This window comes from Podarcis filfolensis (assembly GCF_964270895.1).
Source record: "Podarcis filfolensis genome assembly, chromosome: 4".
Classification (NCBI taxonomy): Eukaryota; Metazoa; Chordata; class Lepidosauria; order Squamata; family Lacertidae; genus Podarcis; species Podarcis filfolensis.
Window position 1 is genome coordinate 71,398,183 of NC_139607.1, and position 13,867 is coordinate 71,412,049.

The 13,867-nt window shown below is 42.3% G+C and overlaps 1 protein-coding gene across 4 annotated transcripts in view; it reads left to right on the top strand.

The window, feature by feature from the left end:
• COL8A1 (collagen type VIII alpha 1 chain) overlaps positions 1 to 13,867 on the top strand; it is a 94,208-nt gene that overhangs the window by 62,750 nt on the left and 17,591 nt on the right. For all 4 annotated transcript variants that reach the window (XM_083611555.1, XM_083611554.1, XM_083611553.1 and 1 more), the window contains one exon: positions 2,998 to 3,109. The gene's annotated coding sequence lies outside the window, so the exon portion shown is untranslated. The remainder of the gene's footprint in view (positions 1 to 2,997; positions 3,110 to 13,867) is intronic.

Consider the following 13,867-nt stretch of genomic DNA (forward strand, 5'->3'; position numbering starts at 1 on the left):
GAGAGAGTGGGTGGTGAAAGGAAGAATTTTTAAAATCCACAGAAATGCATTAAATGTGGTGCTTGTTTACATGTCACATTTACAGTAGGCTCCTGTTAATGATCAAATAAATAAAAACACACTCTTCCTTGGAGAGGACCATCTTGTCATTAGCAATACTGGCAGAGGTATAAAGAATTTAGCCCTGATCATCTGTCTTCACCAATTACCCATGACATTTTTATTGCAATGTGATTTATAAAGATGCTAATCGAGTTTTAACTTCTGAGGATCTTGAATGGTTACTAGTGTAGGCTACTTATTCCTGAATATGAACCATATTGTACTGAATGAAAAACCACTGTGCTTTGAATAATACACTCACATCCAGTGGGTGCTGGAGTAGACTCATCAGCAACAGCTATGGTGGCAAGAACATCCTGGGATCCTAGAGATGCATGGAGAACCTGCTTATAGCTGTGTATCTTCTGGGAGCTGTGATCACCTGCAGAAGAATAGCCCTCCACTGTACTAGGGGCGGCGGCGGGGGGGAACATTACTGAATCCCTTAATGCCAGCATTTGATCCGAGGAAGAAATATCCCCAGGCTAAGAGAGCTTAGGCCATGTGCCTAGTAGAAGTCTAATCGCTTGATGACATAACATGACACAGTGAATGCTTCCACTCAGCTCAGTGGCGCATGCTTGCAAGTCTCAATGCACAGGAAGCCATCATCATCTGCCCTGTTTAGTCCTCCTCCAGTGAACTGAAGGCAAGGTTATTTTCTTCCTCTTAAGCAAACTACTTGCACAGTACTGTATTAGCAGAGATATGGTTAATGTGCTGCTTTGCCATGAACAGAATGTGGCAGGGGGAAGGAAGAGATTTCTGTTTGTGTGCGTTTTGCACTGCAAAAATTGATTCGCTGTGTGGAGGAACAGCCTTGGAACTGAAACAGGTGATCCTTCCAGTCAAGAAGTGAGAGCAAGTGTTGTGATTCCAGACTTCCCTATTAATAGATTATAGCTAACGGAGTGCAAACTTTGTCCTAAATTCAGGTGCATTGGGGGCAAAACATGATCAAATAGTTTTTTCATCCTGCTGCTTCTGTGCCTAGCACCACTCTATGCATGTCTACTCAGAAGCAAACCCCACTGAGCTAAACTAGTCATAAATATGGCCTACAGGCATCAGAAAGAGCAGAAGGAATTACTAGTATCTGTGGTATCTCACAAAGGTGAGGTATAAAAGGTGTGGTGTAAATACCATAAACAAATAATAAACGAGACTTACACTCAGTAAGAGAGCATAGGATTACAGCCAAACTGGACAATCCTACACATGTTGCTTCAGAAATGGTCTTATTCAATTCAATGGGATTTACTCATAGGATTGCAGCCTTAGTAACCGAATTATTGGCAATCATTGCCTTGGTATGTTCTGCCAGGGTTTTCAAATTGCATATCTTTTGTGTGTGCTTTGCTAATGTTTTATATGTAATTAAGTTATATTTTGGGATTCTGCCTTGCTAAAGGTCTTGCTCTACCCTGATTTTCTGTCCTGCTTCCTGATTTTTCTGATGGCTCAATATATAAGAAAATGCAATGTGACTCAGCTGTCAAAAGCTGTTGTAGGCTTTTTCGTAGAATCTGCTTAATGACAACAGGGAAACGTTGCCATTATATAAGAAAGACAGCCTTTATGCCCAATAGTCTACAGACCTTTAAATTTCAGAAACAAATATTTGAATCTACAAGATGGGAGGAAAGATACATAAACATATTGAAAAGCCCTCTTGTTGTTAAAACTGAAACAATCCTTATAGTGATCTTGGTTAATTGCAAAGTTACCTCTCTTTTTCAGCCTTTGTCAGAATAACAGAGATACAGTACATCACTTGATATAGCTTTCATCTTCAACCCCGCATCAGAAGGAAACGCTCAATCTAGTACATGTCAGTAATAAATCACAATGATCGTACCCCACTGTGGACATCACCTCATTTCATCATGGCTCTGGACTTGTTTGATTTACCTTTTCCCCTAGTTAAAGTTACACATATAGTTTTTAAGTGTGGGTGGAGATTGCAGTTTCTTGTTCTGCCCATCAGATGCATTTATAATGTCAACTGGACCATTGGCCCTCTATGTGTAGCCAGTGGTATAATGAATAAACTTTTCATAGATGTATAAGGTCCTATGCATGGTTGATGTCCAGATCATGCTCGCCATATATAAGTTGGACATCAACCATGCAGTGGATTTTATGCATCTAAATAAAGTATGGAACATTGTATGGAACTGATTATTTAGTAGAATTCAATGGATTTTATGCATGTCAACACTAAAGAAATGTTAAATCCATGCATAGATGCCTGGTGAACCTGAAGTTGAAGCAGACACACTTGGTGAGCATGATAAAAAGATACAGTCCTCTTTTGTTTGAGAGAGTGTGTGAACTAGTCCAGTGTCTTTGGTGGAACAGTAACTCATGCAACTAGGTCTTAAATCAGGATAATTTATCAACCTGCCTGTATCATACTGAGGTCATCTTTGGAAGATGGGCTTCAACCATCTAGAGTTAGGAAGGTGACAACCAGAGAGAGGGCCTTCTGGGTTGTGTGCACCAAATTTATGGAACTCATTCCACAGAGAACTTCTTTGCAATGCCATATAAAGACATGTTGATGTTCTTAAGCCTTTTGATACTTCGTTTATTCTAATATGCTATTATTTCTTTATTTACACACAACTTCTGCACTGACTGCTGCAGACCAGTAGGGCTTCAGAAATGGCAGTTTCTCCACCACAAAATCCACCACCACTTCAGTATTACTTTGGCAAATCTCAAATTTCACTGTAAAATCTTAAATTGGAATTGAACTATTTATGGTTGAAAATTCTAATCTAACATTTGAATGCTTTTTTAAAAATATATACAGGATTTTTGTTTGTTTGTTTGTTTACAAAGGGGTGATTTATAGTTCAAAATGTAACCTTTCAACTTATTTTTTTCTAGGCGCTGGTGATAAAAATATTTCTTTCCTTTCCAAAGTCTGATGAAAATCCAAGGCTTCTAAACACTCTCGTGCACTAACTCACAGCTCCATCCTTTCCCCCAAAATCTTAATGTAAGTACCACCATCTTTTGAAATTCCAAATTTCATATTACATGTACTAAGCCTGAACATAAATGGTTTAAAACTCTGGGCCCTCTTATCATGATTTGGACTTGAGAACTTGGATCAGCTACTCAACTAGTTGTTGTATGTCTTAGTGCTTAAATTCTAAGAGAGAGGAAATCTGCTCTGTAGACAATTTGTAGACAATGTTCCATATGTTTATGCAGAGAATTCAAAAATGCAAAAAAAAAATTGTTGAAAGATAGAAAGGATGGCGATTTGATGGAATGCTTAGAAACCCCCTCATTAGTTCAAAGGTTTTTCTTGAAGTTCTTTCAGCTGTGGAATTGAGGTGGAAATATTCATTCGTAATAATGGATGCTTACCTCTTCTTCAGGGGACTTTTGGGATTTAAGGGATTCTTATTGATTTATATTACCATCATGTCAACTGTATCCAGAGTAAAAAGGGAAAAACAGTATCACGTTTTTAATGGTAATGCTTAGGGCAAGTAGGCATTTGTTCCTAGTATCCACAGTCATCATATGTGTATAACTATTCACAAGCATGACTTCGGGAAGAAACATTCTTTTGCTTAGCAAAAGCTTCCTTTATTCTAGCTTTGCGAGTGGGAAAGAAAGGAAGGAAGGAAGGAAGGTTCAGTTTGCATGCCATAGATCCCTGCATATTTTACATAAACTAAACCATTCAGTGTTCCATTTTTACATCTATCAAAACTTATTTACACTGTTTATCTTAATGCTGCCAATGTTTTCAAATGTACACAATTTTCACCCATATATTCATTAAACATTTTCCAATTTTCTTTAAACGTATATTCTTCTTGTTCTCTTATTCTGTAAGTTAAGTCTGCAAGCTGAGCGTATTCCATCAGTTTAAGTTGCCAGTTTTCTTTAGTTGCGACCTCACTCATTTTCCATTTTGGGGCTAACAAAAAAGGCTATTTATGTATGCCACTACTGCGGCCCATGTTTTGTTAGGGGCACAAAATTTCAACACCCGGTTGAAATACAGTTGAAATGCCTCAATACAGCTGCGTGCTCCTGTCACTGGGTTCCGTTGAAAGCAGCTTCTCCATGCGAACCAGAAAGTGACCTCTCCAGACAACAGAACGACTCTTCTTTTCTTATCTCTGAGGCTGTGATCTCCTGGATGACACAGATGCCATTAAGCCATTGAATGTGCATGCCTACTCCATCTATTTCACTCCCTCCCACCCCTCCGTGCAGCCCAAAGCTGGCAACCCACACACTATGCCACTGATCTCCCCCATGTCTCCTATTCTTCCCCCTGCCCCCTCTCTTACTTAAAAAAAAATATGAATCATAGCATTAAAGAGTTGGAAGGGGCCCTGCAATGCAGGAACCACAGTTGCTTTTCTGCTGCTCTAGCGATAGCAACTATGGTGATTGCTCTGCCGCTGCTGGGTTCTGGAAAGGAGCCAAAGCAGGAATCCTTCAGAACCAGGTATTCTGGGAGAGGTGGCTAGGAGAATACTTGAGCTGTCACACAGTTCGCTGCTGTAGTAGTGTAGGGATTTTCCAGGCCACCTTGCTCAGAATGGCTGGATCTAGGAAGGACACCCTTCTCCCTTTCTCAGAGTCCAGATGGCAGCTGGTGGCAGGTAGCCCACATGCCATTGTGGATGGGGTCAGATGGGACCAGCCTTCACTCTACCATCTGGGCCTGGCACACATGGTCAGCAGGTTGGACTGGTTCAGAACCCTGGGCCTTCTGGTTGACTGCTGGCTCTAGGCAGAAGGAGAGGACAAGTGAGTGGGCTGCAGAGCCATGGAGAGGAGGAGTGGTGTCGTGAAGACACCTTACCCAGGGTCCCCACAACACCTAGAGCTGGCACTGCTGGGAATGGTGTGGGATATAGTGTAGGGGGCTGAAAGTAGAAAGAGGAGTTGATGGACATACCTTGCATGAACAAAAGAGCAACTCAGGACTCAAGCCAACGTATTCCTTCTTTTGGACATAGGGACTAATACTTGGAGAAGTTATACAAGTCCGCAAGCTAATCGAAGAAACAGAACCTTGAATACTGACTCCAGCGCTGTCCCTTTTAGCAAACTGGTGCCTTCTCCTTCCTGAGTCGGCTGCAGCCGCTGAAAAGAATCGGAATGTAATGAAGGTTTAGACAAACCTTGGCACAAATATTCCACCACAATGAGTGTTTATCTACCGAGATCAGCCAGCTTTACGAAATTGAAAACACACTGTTGATGCGAACTTACCCCCAACGCAAAGCTGCTAACGCTATATGCAAACTTCAGTGGCAGGTCCCATCTCCCAAATTTACAAAGATCTGTAAGCTTTTAGGCTTCACGTCTGTTGCCAAGGACATTTGTATCCAATAGAGATTCTGGGCTCCAACCAAAAGCAACACTATAATTGTCTCCACCAAAAACAGGAGGTCCTCTCTGGGATTTCCTGTCTCTAAATCCCACCCACTCCCCACTTCCCTCACAAATGGCCTTCCAATGTTGCCTTTTCTGAAACCCCAAATGAAAATATGTTCAATTTATGCAGGTGAAAAGAAGATGCTCAGCTTTCATCAGGATTCTCTCTGAAAGCATTAGGCAAAGCAGAAATATACCTGTTGGCGGTTTTAAAGACATTTTATAGAAAAACACACACACAATCATGTGAAAATAATAGTCAGACTTAAGGATTTAGATTAAAGTAACAAAATATTTTAAGAATGCGCTTGCCTGAGTCTCTTCAGTCTGTCTGGGATTCCTTTGCTGTAATCCAATGTAGGATTGGCCCAACTTAATCATCGCCAAGTGGATATATATAAAGGACTTAAGAAAAATAATGTATGCTTTTTTGAACATACAAATGAAAGAAATAGAAATACATCCAAATAGAAAACTCTGTACAGTTCATTCTCTCATTCCAGCCGCAACGCAGAGGGGGGAATATATCTAGGCAACCTCAAAGGGACTCACGAGCTTAGTATCAGTTACGCAATGGTCAAACTGGAATTTTTGATTTTAAATTAAAGGCACAAGCTAGCACAGGTTTGTCACGATTTATGCATTTTGGTCTGCATGCAGAAGGTCACAGGAACTGTCTTACACCAAGTCAGACCACAGGCCCATTTAGCTCAGTGTTATCCAAACTATCTGACAGACACTGTTAAACCTGAAGACATCCCAAGCCAAAGCACAGGCAATTTTGGGTAGTGGTTGGAGTGTTGGATTAGGACCTGGGAGACCAGATTCAAATCCCAACTCAGCCATGAAGCCCCTGGGGTGATGACCTGTCTCTTAGCCTAGCCCACCTCATGGGTTTGTTTCAAGAATTAAATTGGGAGGGGGGAGAACTATGTACACTGTCTTGACCTCCTTGGAATATAAAAGGTGGAATTTAAATGTAATAATGAAATAAATAATAAAATATGTAGAAGAAAATGAGGAACTGGAGGTGGGCACCTCATAATAAGCTTTGGGTCACCACAAATAGTTCGTCCATACCTCCAGGGAAGTGTCTTCTATGTGATGGTGTTAAAGCTTATCTGCTTTAATGCTTTATTTGAGCACAAGACTAGGGCTTTTTTTCAGCCAGAACTTACCGGAATTCAGTTTTGGCACCTCTCAGGTGGGCCCCAAGGGAGAACAAAGGAGGTGTTCATGGTGAGTTCCGGCACCTCTTTTTCTAGCAAAATAGAACCGTGCAAGACATTGTTAAGCTCAGAAACCCCATGCCAATAATAGCCAAAATCCAAACATAAGGATTTCTGTTACGAATGAAACATTGAAATGGATTTGTTTTTAAATGTTCAATAACTTTAAATAATTACAGTGGTACCTCAGTTCTCGAACATAATCCATTCCGGAAGACTGTTCGCAATCCAAAACATTCAAAAACTGAGGCACAAAGGGGCTGTCTGCAAATTCACTTGAGAAAATTGAAAAGCACGCAGTGGAAGCCGTTCAACTTCTGGGGCGCGTTCGAAAACAGAAGCATTTACTTCTGGGTTTTCGGTATTTGGGTTCTTAAATGTTCGTCAATAGAGACATTCAAGAACCGAGGTACCACTGTATATAAAAATGACATGGCACAATCTGGCCAAATATAGCACAGCCAAATATACCCCCCTTGATTTCCATGGGAAATAGGTGAGAGCACTTTCACTTGATAATTTCTCCTGTTTGAAATTGGTAGGGCATCAGCGCTTAACTTTGGCCGGATCACACTCCCTATGAGTTGGAAAATGTTAAGATTAATTGGACTACATCTTGTGTGCACAATTATCTAAAGTGTAGCATATACTTCATATTATTCCAGGAATAACCAAACTTGTTCCGTATGTTTGCACTAAATGGCAAGCTTACAATACTTTATTTTATAGCAATTATTAAATATTTGTGTAAATTTGTACTTTGGTATACATTGTGTCCAACAGTCATTCCAGTTAGATCCATGACATATTTACCTAAACCAAAAGGGATGCACAACATTTGCATGCGATATCATTTGTTATGAATTCATATAACTATCCAATGGGTTTGTGGGGGGTGGAGGTGTGTGAGTTAATGAATTCTTCCTTCATTTTTTCTGGGATAAATCATACCTAGAATCATGTTCCATACATTATAATGTTCCTAAAAGCAAGCTCTACATGTTAGTATACCTAAAATAATTCTGTAATAAAATATCAGTGCTCAAATTTTCTTTTTTTTTAATTCAACTTATGTTGGGCACAGTACATCTTGAATTGCAGATTCAAAGCATTATATATAAATTTAATTTTAAGCTTGCGGTGTGCCCTTTCAGATGGTGGGAGACGCCAAAAAAAGGGGCATGCGGATTTTTCCCAGAGCGTGGGAGTCTGGGAGACTTTTTGTATGCAATAAAAGCTCATCTTTCAGAGCATGCTGGTGTATGATATGCTTCTGTTGCAATAAACTTGAGGTTCAACCATAGACTGACTGGACTAATCTGGAGAAATTATCAGTGAACCATGTTCACTGGGTGATATTGCCAGGGTCTTTGTGCTAGTGGCTGCCACTGCACAGTGGCGTAGCGTGGGGGTGCAGGGGGGCCGGCCGCACCGGGCGCAACATCTGGGGTTAGGGCAAATCCACAGGTTAGGGGGCGCAAATCCACGGGTTAGGGGGCGCAAATCCACAGGTTAGGGGGCGCAAATTACTTGCCTTGCCCCGGGTGCTGACAACCCACGCTACGCCACTGCCACTGCATTCAGTTATGAATGAAGCTGGATTGGGATTTCTTTTCCGGGGGGGGTCATGTAAAGGCACTGAATCTGGCAAGTTTGTAGTAAACTTTGAGCCTGAACAAAATTTAAGGTTTAGGTAATGAGGGATGGCATGGGAAACTTAACTGTTAAACTGCTATTCCAACTGTAGGTGGCGCTGTGTCCGAACGGGGGCAGTTAGCTATGCTGCTGTTCTAGGCTGTCCTTAGCAATAAAATTGTTCTGTTGGGCATCTGTTTGAGTCCAGGGGCACCAGATAGGGGGGCCGAGGGGCCTTGGCCCTTCACAATTTTTTTTTCAAGCAACGGGCCAGGCTCCCTCAATATCCCACATCAACGTATGGATGCGGTGGGTGCATGCTGCTTGATGTGCTCACATTACTCATGCACGCTGTGTGGTGTGCTTGCGTCATGTGTGCAAGCCATGTGGCGTGTGCACAACATGTTAGCATGGCGTGCTCATGCGGCAGGAGCACGGCATGTGGCGCTAGTCAACGCGCCTGTTTGGGCCTGTTCCCTTCTCTGGAATGACCTGACATTGAAATTATAAATTGTCATATACATCACATCCTGTGGGATTTCCACCCCGACTGAATAAAGGCACCATGGATTGAGAATGCCACATCCACAAGTCAAACTGGGAAGGCAATCACAGTTCCTCAAAAATTCATACTCAGAAAGAAAATTTGGAACCTTCTGAAATACAGGTATTTGGATTCAAATTGTTGGTGAACTTGATATTTGTCTCACATGTCATTTCAGGTTTAGTTCCTATTTTATAAGCCTAGGGGTTTTGTGAGGGTGAGACAGGTCACAAGGAAAGCAGCATTTGGACCAAGCCTTGTAGTCTGTTGCAATGTGAAGCGAGTAGCCTTTGGCTGAAAAGAAGCTGTGAACTTACAGCGGCTGTCTAGACGGGTGACGGTAGCAAGTTCTGCCACCTCTCTTCCATGTGAATAGCATCCCTCTTCTTGGGCCTTCCATATTTTGGGAAGGAGCCACAGACTTAGAAGCGACGGTTTCAAGAACAAGGTTCAGCATTTACTTAGACAAATGCTCCCATTCCTCACTTTGTTTGGCGAACTGTCACTAAGTAAGTAATGGCAGAGGAAAGGAAAGGAAAGGGTCTGGCTTAGGGCCTGAGTAATGATGCCTAAGTATGCATTACGCTTAGTGAACAAAGTTCACAGTTTGCAGCTAAAGGTCACCAGGAATTCATGCATTCTTGGCACTCTCACTCAGTCCAAAGGAATGTATCAGACTTTGGTGCTTGGTATTTCAAGGTCGTTCCTTTTCCAAAGTTATATGAAAGCACAAACCAAGGGGGGATGAGAAAAGGTGGATGTGTCAGGGATTCTTTTTTCACCATGGTCTTCATTATTGCTATCTGTCAAACAGATGAAGTATTAACAAGAGAGAGGTGTTGAAATATCTATTGTGGTTTTTTATTTATACGTCAAATTTATTGGGTAGGATGCTCTGTAGTTGTCCTATATGTTCTTCTTAGGCAAAGGTAAAGGGACCCCTGACCATTAGGTCCAGTCGTGGCCGACTCTGGGGTTGCGGCGCTCATCTCGCTTTACTGGCCGAAGGAGCCGGCGTACAGGTCATGTGGCCAGCATGAGTAAGCCGCTTCTGGCGAACCAGAACAGTGCACGGAAACACCGTTTAACTTCCCGCCGGAGCGGTACCTATTTATCTACTTGCACTTTGATGTGCTTTTGAACTGCTAGGTTGGCAGGAGCAGGGACCGAGCAATGGGAGCTCACCCCGTCGCGGGGATTCGAACCGCCGACCTTCTGATCAGCAAGTCCTAGGCTCTGTGGTTTAGCCCACAGTGCCACCCGTGTCTTCTTACTAACCCTAAAAAGACATGGGGCCAACATCGCTTAAGAGATCTCTTCTTCAAAAGTGTTGCTGACATCACAGGATTTATGGTTGATCTATGTAGGGGGTGCTGGATCTTGCAAAAGACGACTCCATGCAAACCCAGTAACCCTGAGTGTGCCCTGGATTATGTTCCCACAAAGGCCACTTTGAACTGTCTCTGTGTGGGACGGCTGCTCAACTGAAATTATTGTAAGAAGCACATGTTTTGCAGATATTCAGATCATAAAAATGTCTCAGATATTTCTCACACACTGTATTGTGGTACGATGAGCTGTAAACTTGAAGTGCGCTTGGAGCAATGAAGCATTATCCAAGCTGATGGTTGTGCCAAAAAGATGAGTTCATGGTGGCTTAAATGAATAGCCCTCAATTATTTTTTAAAAAAGAAAATGGTTCTGCAGATAGGCCATTTGGGGTGTTTCCCACCTTGTAAAATGCCTTTAAAAATGGAATTACATTAAGAACATAAAAGAGTCCTGCTGAATCAGAGCAAAGGTTCATATAGTCCAGCATTTTGCTCTTAGAGTGACCAAGCAGATGCCTATGGGAAGCCTGCAAGCCGGACATGAGTATAGAAACACCCTCTCCACTTTTGATTCCCAGACGCTGGTAGGAAATAATGCTTATTTTGTGTATGTTGGTCCCATGCGATGATTGCGCACCTGGAGTTTATGGCTCTGTGTATAATTTCTGAGAAGCTGTACTCGATCACAGCTTCTCAACAGGTTTGGCTGCATGTGCACAGAATGGGTGAGAAAACCCAGGAAATATTCTTACAGAAAGTAAATGCAGCTGTACTGAACCACAAGGGAAAATAAAATGCAGGCTGATGAAAGTTTCTGGGAGACTCAAAAGTTTGCGGACTATTTTGTAGCATTTAGGTTGGCCTAATACAGGTATTGCACTAGTGTGGATTCAGCAAATGTCTGTGATAATTATTCCACACAATTCTCTATGTGCACAATTCAAGTTATGCATTTGGTGTAGGGATTTTGTGATGTGTAAGGTAGCCTAAATAGTTCTTTTATTGGCTTGCTCTGCATAACGCACCTGTCATGGCACTGAGGGATTTATGAGTTTCCAGCTCATCCTCTTCAAAGCATGACTCTGTTGAAACTGAGTGGATCAGTGGTGCCACCTAGTGATCAGTATAAAATCAGAATTTTCCCAAGTAGAAAAGCACAAACTTTCTCTCCCTCCCCCCCCCCCCCCCCCCGCCCCTGCACACTTGTATTTGCCAGTAGCATTCTATAATAGCAGCCAGGGTTTAAACAAATGCTCTTATTTCACCAGCTACATTCAGCTATTGCCATGTTTTTGGTTAAATTTATAGAATTTAGGATGTTTGTAATTGGGACGTCTGGTTCCCTCCCCCTCACTGGCATACATTCTGAAATTACATTCTTTTCTTTATGCGTGCAAGTATCTGTATTTAGAAAGATTTCTGTTTCTTTTCTGGCACAAGAGGTCAGAAGAGATGGATGACTTGTAGGCTACAAGATCATATTATGCATACCTGAGCACTGGTTTAAATATTAAGGTAACCAGCTTCTGCCAATGAGCAGCACTCAGCACCATTTCTCAGTGTTGAGATATTATGGTGGGGTCATGGGAGCACAAAGAACTCCCTTTGACCAAGTCAGACCATTGACACACCTAGCTCAGTATTGTCTACATTGAAAGGCCTGGCAAATTTTGCATGCGTTTTACCATTGAGCTACAGCTCCACACACCCCAGGCTTCCCTCAAGCCAGACCCTTGACTTTTTTATTTTCCCAACCTGTGTGGCTAGACTTTAAAACTTTTAGCCTCCTGGCCCAAAAAACAGCCTGAAGCGCAATATATTTTGCAAGAGATTTTATTCTCTTCAGCTTTTGTATTGCTGAATAAAACTTATAAACTTGCAGACTGACTAGAGTTTCTCCCCATGCTTGGTTTGTGGTTTCGTTTGAACGTTCTGGGGTTTCTGTTGGTCTTATTTATCTGAAAGTTTCTTCACAACAGTAAAAACAAGATCAGAGAAAGGAAAGGAAAGATCATGGGCGGCGTGAGTTCACTAAAAGTTGGTTCAAGTCAGGCTAATCTACTGCCCTGCTTTTTTCAACAAAGGAAAACAACAGATCCATTCTATTTAGATTTTAAGAACCGAGGAGCAGCCCTGCTGGATCAGGCCAAAGGCCCATCCTGTTCTCACAGTGGCCAACCAGGTGCAAAGGAAACCCGCAAGACCTGAGTTCTCTCCCCACCACAATGCTCTTCCCGCTTGTGATTCCTAGCAAGGTAAAAAAAAAAGCCATTGATAGTCTAACCCTCTTTTAATAAGAGAAAATAAATAGAAGGAAGTTTAGGTAAAAATTTGACAACATTACTGCATAAGAAATTATGATTCAAACTGGAAATTATGGCTTTCAGCAATATATAAGCCTGGGCCAGACTGGTTTTATGTTGGGGCCACTGTGAGGAATGGCAGATAGATCCAACTGCTTAGAAAATCAAATCACAAAAATGGGCCTTGCCAGGGTATGGGTTGCAGATGTCCAAGGGTGAGACGTTAACGTTGAGCCTATGGTGAGTAATATGAATAGTTCAGGATAGAGTTGGTCATTACCCCTTTACTGACTATATTAACCCACATAATCAGCATGGGGAATGGCTGTGTCTCAGTAATAGAGCATAAGGTAAAGGTAAAGGACCCCTGGACAGTTAAGTCCAGTCAAAGGCGACTATGGGGTGTGGCACTCATCTCGCTTTCAGGCCGAGGGAGCTGGCGTTTGTCCACAGACAGCTTTCCGGGTCATGTGGTCAGTATGACTAAACCCCTTCTGGCTCAATAGAACACTGTGATGGAAACCAGAGCGCACGGAAACACTGTTTACCTTCCCGCTACAGCAGTACCTATTTATCTACTTGCACTGGTGTGCTTTCGAACTGCTAGGTTGGCAGGAGCTGGGACAGAGCAACGGGAGCTTACTCTGTCATAGGCTGCAGGGTTCAATCCGTGGTGTTTCCAGGTAAGGTTGGGAAAAACCCCTGCGTAAAAGTCTTGGCCGCTGCTGCCAGTCTGTGTCAACAATACTGAGCTGGAAGGGCCAATGGTGTGACTTGGCATTAACGTCCTATGTTCTTAGGATTCAGATGTGCATTTAGCTTTGTGCCCTAGAGACACTTGATGCAGGAATTCATCAGTTCTCTCTTACGCTACAAACTCTATGAATTAGCCTTTCGTGGTAACATTTCATGGTAAGTGGCAGCTGGACACCAGCTTATCAGTCCTTGATCTCTAGAGTAACAGTTTTTCCACTATGGACAGTCAGGCCCCCAGAGTGCTTTCTGTCTGGAGCCAGAGACATCAAAGTAAATCCGTTATTTTTATTTGCCATTACTAAAACATTTGCAGAACATGCTGGAAGAATTGTCTCCCTGTCTGTTCTTCAAAGAGCTTACTGTGCTAGGGAAACCTTAGAGACCCTGTGACAATGTAAACAGATGTGCTGACTCCTTGCTGAGATACACAAGGTTCAAAATGAACCAAGATGATCGGCTTGCTTAGGTATAAATCACTCTTTGTGTACATAGCCTTTTAAAGAGTAGCATGAGCAAAAAGGCCAGGCCCCTGACCCAAGATGC